The sequence below is a fragment of the Cryptotermes secundus genome, unplaced genomic scaffold, assembly GCF_002891405.2.
Source record: "Cryptotermes secundus unplaced genomic scaffold, Csec_1.0 scaffold2214, whole genome shotgun sequence".
Taxonomy (NCBI): Eukaryota; Metazoa; Arthropoda; class Insecta; order Blattodea; family Kalotermitidae; genus Cryptotermes; species Cryptotermes secundus.
In genome coordinates, this window is record NW_019739604.1 from 2651 (window position 1) to 12155 (window position 9505).

Consider the following 9505-nt stretch of genomic DNA (forward strand, 5'->3'; position numbering starts at 1 on the left):
AACAGTCTACAGGAAGCCACCGCCAGAGACAGTCGACATCCAGCCACGACAACATAGGCAGCATAGCACTGGGCCAGAAGCTAGGCGAAATAGGATTAGTTTTGTTACTGCAAGTGGCAATTCTTGCACGGTGTATAAGTGCAAAAGCGAGGAAAAAAAAAATACTCTCGTGATAGATTTCAATTTATTTTCATTTTGATTTCATTTTGTTTTAATTATTTTGTGTTACATTGCGTTGGAATTGAGCTGTGTCGTTTACCATAGCATTCATTTCGTGAGTATAGTTTATTTTTCGTTGTATTTCATTTCGTCCCTTATTTTCCGGTGCAATTGGCGGTGGGATTAAGCTGTGTCGATTGATCTGCGTTTGAATTGAAGTATTTCGTTAGTATTTTTAACTTTTTTGTTTCTTCTTTGTTTTCCAGCTTGTGTTCTTCCTTTTTTAATGTTTTGCAATTTCATATGTTTTTGTTACAACTTCCTTTCTTCTTCTTCAGCGCAGTCATTTCCATAGTAACGCTAGAACAGACCGTTGCATAGGATAAGAGGTTCCGTTGCGTAACAACGGATGAAACCAGAAAGTATACTTCCATGGAAACCAAACACTTCTACAAGGTGTTCTGTGTGTTGAGTAATTTCAAATCAGACTGGGGAAGAACGGGCAGACTGAGCCACACCAAGGTGTGGCCGGGCACAGCTAGTTTATAATAAAAATTCCAACTTAGGTTAAGCTGGGAACAGTGGGATGACATATTTGTGAATACCAATGTAAATAATATTGTGACGTGTCGCGCTAGCTGACGCGCTGAAGGGAGCCGAGCGGAGCCGAAGTTAGCCGAGTCCCAGCATCCTGGTAGCTATGCAACGCGAGTCAACAGCGGTGACGTCACCAAGGGATACCGCGGTTGCTAGGCAGCAGTAAACAACTCCGGACAGCGTTGCTAGCAACACGGCGCCAGGCAACAAGGGTGCCTATTACGTGGCTGTTTTTTGCGTTGTCCGGAACGAGGCTAGATATGGAACAGCAAAGACTATTCACAGTCAGTTCTTAGTTCCAAGTTAGTTCCCAGCTACCTACGAGTTGAGTTGGAATCTAGCCAGCGGCAAGTTACGAGTAGTGTGTAATAATCAGTGACAGTTTGTGGCAACTGAGAATTAACTGGGAGTGTGTAATACAGTGACACTTGTATAGCTCCCGTACTGTGAAACGTGTAGTCTACTGACAATAGCGTGATTTGAATTGCGAACAGGGTTATAAATTGTGAAACCCCGCAATATTGTTATAATTATTTGTAGCCGAGATTTGTAGGTTGTTAAATAAACCAATTAACGATCTCTACGGCGTCTTCAGTAACAAAACACGTTACATTTGGTGTCAGAAGTGGGATTTGAACTTACACACGTGACCGACAAGATTCGAACTCAAGACAAGTGACAATTTGATGTCAGAATTGGTTTACGAACTTGAATACGCCTCGACAAATAATTTAATTATTGTGCATCGAGTATTTTACTGCTACAACATGGACATGATGAAAATTGAAGAAATGGTGGAACGCCTGCTGGCCGCCCAAGATGATTTCATGTCAAAATTATACGCCGATAGAAAGGCCCGGCGAGAAGAAATGGCCGCAGAAAGAGAAGCTATCCGAGCAGAAACAGAAGCAACCCAAGAATGGACGGCACAACAAAAAGAGGTCCACATAGTGATACCGGTCGGAGAGACAATGGCCTGCCGAGAAATGGAGGCGCATTCAGAAGAAGAGCCTTCCTCAGCGAACAAGAAACCCGAGGCAACAGAACTATGAGAGGTACCTGTACAAGACTCCGAAGTAATGCCGGTCAGAGAACCGAAGAAGAAAAGGCGCAGGGACCGAAATCGACGAAATGTGAAGAATCCGACACGGGAAAGTCCTGGACCCCAGGTAAAGTTGGCCGCCGCCTGCAGGAAGGTGTCCCGCCGTGCAACAGTGGCATGGCGCAAGAGGAACATCCTCAGGAAATCTTGGATCCAAAGAAATTGTGGACTGCTGAAGAGAAGCGGCATAAAGATGTCCCGTCGTGCAACAGTGGCCCGACGCAAGAGAGACATCGTGATGGAGAACCTCACTAAGGGAACTGTTGGACCCGGGAGGAAGCAACTGTTCGCGGCTGACAAGAAGATGAATGGCTGTACAAAGGTGACACAGCGCAAGAGACTGTGACTCAAAGGAGATCAGTTAGAGTCACGTACAAGCCACCATAAAGATGTGTCCAAGAAAGCACAAGAAGGATTTCAATGCAAGAGGGCACAAGGACTCGTCATGAAAGGGAAATTCGAGGCATGTGCAAGTGCACAAGCAGAGGTGCTGCACGGAATCCCAGCACATGTGAACATCAAAAACTGGATACTGTGGAGGGGTCGACCCCCTCCAAAACAAAAAAAGAAGGGCACAGAAGAGGAGCCGGTAAAATAGAAGAACCGGCCTCCCCAGAGAGAGTGAATGTGCCATGGGAGAAAGCGATCTTCCGGCAAGTCAAAAGGGAACCGCTCGAGACAAGCTTTGTCTTAAAGAGGGGAGCGGATGTACCATACGAAGAATAGTTGCTGCAAGAAGAGTAGCTGAAACAACAGGAGACACTGCAAGCACATCTACGGGAAGGAAAAGGAACGGCGGTGCACCGTTAGGCTATTCGGGACGAACAGCGGAGCTGAAGGGAGCCGAGCGGAGCCGAAGTTAGTCGAGTCCCAGCATCCTGGTAGCCATGCAACGCGAGTCAACAGCGGTGACATCACCAAGGGTACCGCGGTTGCTAGGCAGCAGTAAACAACTCCGGACAGCGTTGCTAGCAACACGGCGCCAGGCAACAAGGGTGCCTATTACGTGGCTGTTTTCTGCGTTGTCCGGAACGAGGCTAGATACGGAGCAGCGAAGACTATTCACAGTCACTTCTTAGCTCCGAGTTAATTCCCAGCTACCTACGAGTTGAGTTGGAATCTAGCCAGCGGCGAGTTACGAGTTAGTGTGTAATAATCAGTGACAGTTTGTGGCAACTGAGAATTAATTGGGAGTGTGTAACACAGTGACACTTGTATAGCTCCCGTACTGTGAAACGTGTAGTCTACTGACAATAGCGTGATTTGATTTCCAAATAGGGTTATAAATTGTGAAACCCCGCAATATTGTTATAATTAATTGTAGCCGAGATTTGTAACTTGTTAAATAAACCAATTAACGATCTCTACGGCGTCTTCATTAACAAAACACGTTACAACATGTTTAATAATTTTGTTAATACTTATTTAAGATGTTTTATGCTAGCTTTCAAAAAAGAGAAATTAGATATAATAATATCCAAAACAAATGGATTACTAAAGGGATTCAAACTTCATGTACAAGAAAAAGAGAATTGTTCCTGGCATGTAGACATAATGATGATATTAATCGTAATAGATATTACATATGCAATATAGTAAAATACTGTCATGTGTCTTGAGTTCGAATCTTGTTGGTCACGTGTGTAAGTCCAATCCCACTTCTGACACCAGTGCAACGTGTTTTGCCACTGAAGACGCCGTTCGGATTGTTAATTGGTTTATTTAACAACCTACAAGTCTCGGCTACAATTAAAATATAACAATGTTACGGGCTTCCACACTTTACAAACCCTATGCACTGATCAATTCACTCTGTCCTCAGTAGTATACACGTATTAATTACGATACTGGAACTATACAAGTGTCACTGTATCACACACTCCCAATTATTACTCAGTTATCACAAACTATCACTGATTATCACACACGCATCCGGTTCCGCTTTCCGCGACGGCTGCTATATTCCAACTGAACTCGTACGCTGCTGCCTTGAGAACTCATGTCGGCGGCTGATATGCTTTTAACTCATTCACTGCTGACTGGAGAACTGTCTTCGGCCGCTGATACACTTTCAACTGACTGCGGTGGCTGTGTAGTTCCCTTATATAGTCGCAGCACTTGCCTGTTACGTAATCGGTACCGCTGTTGCCTGACGATGTGTCGACAGCAGCGTTGCGTGTGATGTCACAGTGCAGAGGGGGGCAGAGTTGACTTGCCTATTACCATAGTAATGACATCGCTACGATGCCACCACGTACCACCGGCCAGGGAGGGGGTGTCCTCCGTTGCGCAACTTGTCACAATATTAACAAAAGTAATAAAGGCTGCAAAGAAACTACATTATAACCAAATTATTTTAAATTCTGAGAATAAAATGAAAAACACTTGGAGAATTATAAATGAACAAAAGGGAAAACCAAAACTGAACGAGGATATTCAAACTTTGACATCAGACAACAAAATAATAAGTAATCAAAAGGAAATGGCAGATTCTTTCAATAGATACTTTATAACTATAGCAGAGTTGATGCTCGTCAGTAATTATGGTAATAAATTTAGAACTAATATTGTTAATCCAACTGATTTAAGGGAAATTTTTAAATGTCCATTCAATACACTGACTTGGAAGTATACCAATATGCGCGAAATTGATAAAATTATTAAAACTAAGGATTCCAGTGGTTATGATGAAATCTCTAGCAGAATAATTAAAGTAAGCTCACTTTATGTCATTTCACCTCTGATGCATATCTGCAACACAATTATGTGTTTGGGTGTCATCCTGGATAGACTAAAATATACTACAGTTAAGCCATGCTTTAAAAAAGGCAACAGGCAGGAAATTTCTAACTATAGACCTATATCTTTGCTGACTTCTTTTTCAAAAGTAATTGAAAAACTTATTTATGAAAGATTAATTACACATATTGAAATGAATAGTATCTTGGTCAATTAACAGTATGGATTTAGAATACACTCCTCAACCGAGGTGGTGGCCTTTACATTATCAAATAGTATACTTACTTCAATGAATAACAAAATGTTAGTGGGTGGTATTTTTTGTGATCTACAAATGGCCTTTGACATAAAATACTAATTGATAAACTTGAATTTTATGGAATTGAAGGTAAATTTAAAACATTAATAGTCTTATTTAACGGATAGATATCAGAGAGTAGAACTTGGTAACAAAAGTAACAGTGGGTGCATATCTGATTGAGAGAGGATTGAATGTGGAGTCCCACAAGGCTCTATTCTTGGCCCCTTGTTCTTTTTACTTTATACAAATGACTTGCCAAAGATACTGTGACGCATTGCGCTATGGAGGACACGACCCCCCGCCGCCGGCGGTGATGTGCCGAGCGGAGCCAAAGTGAGCTGAGTCCAAGCACACTGGTCGCTATGCAAAGCGAGTTGGACGCTAAACAAGAAAGAGGAATCAGTCATAAATTCTTTCGAGAGGAAAATCCTAAGACGAATTTATGGACCAATAAAAGAGAATGGGATATGGAGAATAAGATATAATAAAGAGTCATACAAATTATATAAGGAGCCAGAGATCTCAGTGACAATAAAGCTTAAAAGATTGCAATGGGCTGGGCATGTACAGAGAATGGCTAAGGAGCGTATCCCAAAGAAAATATTATACAGTACAATAGGTGGTAGGAGACATGCTAGGAAACCAAGAACTAGATGGATTGATGCGGTGGAAGAAGATGCAAAGCAGTTAATGGGCGTAAGGAACAGGAAGAGAGCTGAGCAGGATAGAGAGGAATGGGGAGGCCAAGGCCCGACATCGGGCTGTTGCGCCATAGTAGAAGAAGAAGAAGAAGAAGAAGACGAAGAAGAAGAAGAAGAAGAAGAAGAAGAAGAAGAAGGAGAAGGAGAAGGAGAAAAAGAAGAAGGAGAAGAAGAAGAAGGAGAAGGAGAAGAAGCAAAGCGAGTAAACAGTGGTTCCTAGAGAGGGCGGTAATAAACAGCAGTACCCATTACGTAACAAGCAAACACAGCGACTAGGCAACAAGGAAGCGAGGCATTTCCCGTTGTCTGGCTGAAGATTTATAAGAGAACTACACTGCCTACGGAGTTCATCTGAAATGTAGCCGTCGTCAGAGACAGCTAAAGTTAGTCTGCAGTGGACAAGTCAAAATGTACCCATCGCCAAAGACAGTTGGAACATAACAGCAGTCAGTCAGCAGCGAACGAGTTAAAGTGTATCAGCCACCGAAGTGAGTTTTCAAGGCAGCAGCCACGGAGTGAGTTGGAATCTAGCAGTCGTAGCGGAAAGAAGAACCGGATGTGTGCGTGATAATCAGTGATAGTTTGTGATAACTGAGAAGTAATTGGGAGTGTGTAATACAATGACACTTAGATAGCTCCCGTACTGTGAATACATGTAGACCAGTGAAGATAGAGTGAAGAGATTTGTGTTCAGGGTTTGTAAAGTGTGTAAACCCGTGACAGTGTTATAATTAATTGTAGCCAAGACTTGCGGGTTGTTAAATAAACCAATTAACAATCCGAACGGCGTCTTCAGACTATACACGTTACAATACTAAACAAAGATGAATATATGGTTTTGTACACGAATGATACGAGTATAATAATTACAGATATAAATTATTCAAATTTTGAAATAAATCTTAATCGGACCGTCAAGAAAATACACACATGTTTCAGTTCCAATCTACGTACTTTGAACCTGAAGAAAACTCAATATTTGAATTTTTGTTCACGGAAAGGCAGTAAGAGCCCAACTCACATTGTCTGTGAACAGGAGGGAATTGTTACTGTATCTGAAACTAAATTTCTTGGATTATGTATTGATGATACTTCATCCTGGAAAGGCCAAATAGACCATATTGTTAATAAAATGGCCTCAGCTTGTTATGTACTGAGAAATATAAGACATCTAGTATCAACGGAAGAATTAAAGTTGAGTTACTTCGCCTTAGCCCATTCTATTATCATCTATGGAATAATATTTTGGGGCAGTGTAACCAATGTACATAACATATTCATAATGCAGAAAAGAATTGTTAGAATCATTACCAACACTAAACCTAGAGTGTGATGCAGGAAGCTTTTTAAGATGATGGGAATAATGACACTATACTCACAGTATATATATTCATTACTTTTATTTATAATTAATAATGAAAACTTGTCTCTTATTCATGGCGAGATACATGAATACAAAACTAGAGTTCACAAAGATATACATATGCCTGCCGTGAATCTGACAAAATATAAAATGGGACCCTATATAACGGGTATAAAAGTATTTAATTGTCTCCCTCAGTCAATAAAAATGTTAATGGGGAGAAAAGTTTTAAATCAGCACTAAAGAGGTTTTTGTATCATCATTCCTTTTACTCTATGAACGAATATTATCAACATGCGAATGAATGAATGGAAAAGATATATGTAATTAACATATTTTATATTTGTATTCATTAATTGAACTTTTAGTATATTTTAATATTGAAATCTTGTGAAATGTATATGTTACGGTTGTGTTGTGTTGTGTTAGCCTTTATGGGTTGTAATTTAATCAATTTTAACTTGAACAATTTCCACTTTTTTGTGGTTTGATTATCACTATGTATAATTTTGTTTTATGACTGCTCTGTATGTGACTCTGTTCTGCAAAATGGAAGCTTTCATTTATTTACTGCCATACTTGTTCCTCCATGTGTCATCAGATATACAGCCTTTTGTTGTGGTTCTATGCATAACCATGTTAGCTGTAAACTGGATGAAACTTCCAGCTGACACATAAAGATTTAAACAGTCATTGTTTTGACTAGAACATGGTCATTTCCAGCTACAAGTCTTTACTTTAGTTTTCAGTTTTTTTATACATAGTTGGGGGGCACATGTTAGTGTAGTTGGCTGAGGCACTATGCTACAAGCCAGAAGTTTGTTGGTTCAATTCTCGATGAGGTCATTGGATTTTTCATTTGACCTAATCCTTCTAGCCACAATATGGTCATGGGGTTGACTCAGCCTCTAACAGAAATGAGTACCAGGAATATTCCTGGGGGTAAAAGATGGCTGGCACGTAAGGCTTGACAACCTCACCTCCATCTGTGATCCCATCATCTAGAAAATGTGGGACCCTCAATGTCTCACAATCCTAGTGGCCTCCACAGCCTGTTACAGGGATAGTATCACCTTTTCTGTACAGGGTTCGGTATGAATGAAGTAGTAATGATATAAAAGGTAAAGCTGTCCCTGTACAGGTTGTGGAGGCCCATAGGGTTGTGAGAGGTAGAGGCTTCCATATTTTTTAGACAATTTGCTCGCAGATGGCGATAAGGTTGTCATCATTATGCTCTGGCTGCCTTTTACTCCACCAGGAAGATTCCTGGTACTCATTTATGTTAGAGGCTGAGTTGACCCCAGGGCCATAGTGCAGCTGGAAGGATTAGGTCAATTGAAAATTCCAGTAACATTGGGTTTGAATCCCACTACTTTCTGGCTTCTAGCATGGTGCCTCAAGACCTCAAGGGGTGTATTCTTGTGACGTCACTTCATTACTCTTCCACATAACTATAACACAAAATGTTGAACAGGTAATTTCACAATCGGTCGTTTCATGTTAACAACTGTCACTAGACTGTAGAAATGCAAAACTGTAAACTCCCTGTGCTGGCTAACCACTGGCTTCTGTCCACACCTCTACCACAGCTCCGCTTGTTATACTTCAAATTGGACAAGTGAGAAACGTCCCCTCCAGCAGCACATCTACTGTTATGTCACAGCGGGGAATTGTTTACTGCCCTGTTGCCTAGCAGCAGCAGCTGCTCCTCTGCTGTTATGTCACAGTGAGGAAGTGTTTACTGTCTCATTGCCTAGCACAGCTCCTCTGCTGTTGCATCACAGCAGGGAAGTGTTTACTGGCAACTCATATGCAGTCATGGATCATAAGTCAAGGAATTAAAGGGGAAAGAAGTCTCGATTCCGAACACCCTTAATGATATAGTTTTTGGAACTGTTCACCAACCATGCAGTAAGAAGAAAGCAGTCTTCTGGGATTTGGCACCGTGTATATGTGGTGTTAACCGACGTTTCGGAGGAACGTATCGCCCCCATCTTCAGGGTTGAAGAAAAAGTATAAGTAAATCTGCAAGCGACAACACCGTGCGATATGGTCAAGCAGACTAAAGGAACATACCGTTGAGCAGAGAGGGAAGGGGATGAACTGCAAGTAAACAAGTGAAAGCAGTGGTGTGGGAGGGGTGGGGGAAGGGAGCCGGGACAAGCTTGATTTTGTGTAGGGGAGAGAGTAGCAGGTTAAATGGCTGGGCTTTAACTGTGGGGGGTTGTTATGTTGGTTGGTCATGGCCTTGTGGCTTCCTGGATCTGGCGTCATATCCCGGTGGGTGGTTTTTAAGAGAACAGATAAGGGGTTTCCAAGACTTGCTGAGACGAAACCCATCCTCTCTGTTCATATTCCCTGGATGCAGTTCGATCTCAATGGCTTCCCTAATGATGCGATCCATATAGCGCGTCTTGGTGGCGAGGATGGAGGTATTCTGAAGCTGAATGCGGTGTCCCAGTTCGATGCTGTGTTCAGCTACGGCCGACTTGTCCGGATGTTCGAGACGGATGTGCCGCTGATGCTCCTTCAACCTCGTGTCC

At 41.9% G+C, this 9505-nt stretch overlaps 1 long non-coding RNA gene across 1 annotated transcript in view; it reads right to left on the reverse strand.

The window, feature by feature from the left end:
• Window positions 1–489: 489 nt before the first annotated feature.
• The window catches only part of LOC111871974, a 15707-nt gene continuing 6691 nt past the window's right edge, over window positions 490–9505 (reverse strand). The window contains exon 3 of the long non-coding RNA XR_002844143.2: window positions 490–519. This is a non-coding gene — a long non-coding RNA (uncharacterized LOC111871974). The remainder of the gene's footprint in view (window positions 520–9505) is intronic.